We start from the raw sequence: 2624 nt of genomic DNA on the forward strand, positions 1-2624 counted from the left end.
TTCATTTCACTTTTTTAAGTTAAACTACAGGTGTTTGCAGACAAGTCAGCATCTTTATTGCAAACTATGAGCAAACTGCTAGTAACCAAAGAATCTGAAGGACGTTTTGGCTGCAACACCCTCTTTGTGACTGAATTCACGCAGCGAGTGTTTCCTGACACAGGATGATTTGGCAGGGCTGGCAGAGTGCAGCCAATGATGATGATGGGCAGTGTTAATTACCCTCTGCAATATACAGCTTGAAGATGATTGGCTCCAAACTGATGACCACACCGTACTTAAAGAAGCAAGTTCTTCAGAGGATTTATTCACTTGGCATTCCAGCCACCAATAACTATGATATATTGCTGTGTGGCAGGCTGTCATTCAATTTGAACACCTTTCTCTATTTTATATTAGTTAAAGAGGTATGTTGCTGTACACAGAGAAAACAGGAGCAGTTACACATGTTCACATTAATAGTTATAGTGTTGACTGTAGGTGTGTCTTCACTGTCACCTCTTTGCAGTGTGACTTTCCTGTCTAGCTTTGTCACCTCTCTTGTTTGCATTTTTTCCTGTCCCTCTTGTGTGGTTTTCTTTGGGTAATCCAGCTTGCATGCAACTGCTGTCAAAATGGTTTTGAGTGATAAGTAAGGTTGACAAAGGACTACAAAAGAGCTGTTTTCACGCCAGATAAAGCATTGGAGACAATTCTTTTAAATTTTGCCTCTTTTGAATATATTTTTATAAATCAAACCAAATTTTAATCAAGAGCATGAAATTTCAATTATCAGTTTCCTTTGCAGTTTTTTGCTCCCACTGTGACAGAGTATGAAAAGGTAGTTGTTGCCCAATGGGGAATATCAATTTTTGAAAAGTATAATGGACCTCAGCTGTGCCGCCAAAAATGCACAGTAAGTTGTATTCAGAAGGTGAAAATGACAGAAAAAAACTAAACAAAAAGGGGAAAAAACAGACAGGATGGTCTATATGAATCCCACAAAAGGTGGCTTAGCAATGTTTTGGAAAAGACAAAGTAACCCTTGACATCCACACAGGTGGACTGTTCCACATTCCCTAAGCAACCCACCCCCATCATGAGTAGGTCAAAAGGTTACAATTAGGTTACACATCACACTTTCCATATTTTTGTGCAATCTTGTGCATGTTTATAAAATTGGTAAAAAAAACAAAAAAAAAAGAATTGTAAGTGACCAAAAAACTCACTCTGGTTTTACATTCATGAACTCTGTGTTCAATTAGAGAGTTAGAAATATTTACTTTAACACGGACGGATTAGATTTAACCCAAAATCTCAACACTGCTGATCAAGATCCAATTTGCCCAGGTTAGTTCTGTTATCTGGTCACTAAATTTCCTTAAAATTGTTATATCTGTCATATCTTATTATAGAAGAGTATTTGATTTTTTTAAAAAAGGTTTGCTGCTGTCGCATATACCCCATAATGTCAAAGTATTACTCGACTTACTCTTTTTGCAGTAACAACCTAAAATATCCCACTGCTGCTACTTCTTAATAACAAAAGCTACTGCCAGCTGCTATAAACTGTTGGCAACTACTGTTTTACAAGTCCCTGAAGGACTTGCATTAAGTCCGCCCATCAGTACGTAAACAGAGAAAAGCTGTTGCTATGATTGCTGAGTTCATTTTCATAATCCTTATGAAAGCCAAAAGAAGAGCGATAATGTCAGTAGGCACATTTCTGTCAACACTGTGCCTTAACCGTGACAGCTCTGCCCGGTGAGGGAGCGTCAAGAGGCTCATCAGTGCTCCAGCAGCCTCCCTTTGCATGGCCTGCCCTCCATTAACATTTTATTCTGTCATGCACTGTTGTGATAAGCCCATGTCTCCTCAAGTGCAGGTGAAAGAGGCTGACGGCTCATTTGCAGCAAAAATGGTACGTGGCAAACAGGTGGACTACATGTGGTAGTGTATGTGCTCTTGTTATGTGGAAACTAAATGCCATATTTTTTTCTCTTGAAAACATTTGCTTAAGATGTAGATGTGTATTTGTTAATGCGTGCCTCACATAGTAATGGCAAATAGGCCTGAAAAGCTTTGAAAAACCGTCATTCACACACTGGAGTGTGTTTTGGAGTGGATGTACTACAGTATTACTCTATATTGATATTTCTCAAGAAAAAAAAGTAAATTTTTTCTGTATGGGTGGTCACATATTGATCAGTCTTTCCATTTGCTCAGAGCTTTGGGATATGAACATTTGACCATTGTCTGTTCTCATAGTAGTGACTAGAGATCTATATTTTTCTACTGCAGCCAGTGAGCACACTGGGATTCAACGGTGGCTGACATTTCTCCTGTCACGCTATGTAGTTTGGTCTAAACTGAGCCTGAGGAAGCAGTCCACATCCAGCCACCACCTGCTGAAACATGCCAGCGCCATCCACAGCTGGAAAGCCTCGCTGGCAGGTGGGACACTGTGTTACATCTTTTATTAGAATTAGATAGGTTATGTTCTAGATGTGAAAGCATTCCCTCCTGACTGCTTTATTCACTCTTTGTCTTAAATTAAGTGCACAACACAGGGTTGCTTTTTGGTTACCTTAAAATGTTTGCTCACTACATTTGAATAGGAATATAAGATGTGTAAATGTCTATGC

The sequence above is a fragment of the Pundamilia nyererei genome, unplaced genomic scaffold (genome assembly GCF_000239375.1).
Source record: "Pundamilia nyererei isolate P.nyererei 1_Seehausen unplaced genomic scaffold, PunNye1.0 scaffold00109, whole genome shotgun sequence".
Lineage (NCBI taxonomy): Eukaryota > Metazoa > Chordata > Actinopteri > Cichliformes > Cichlidae > Pundamilia > Pundamilia nyererei.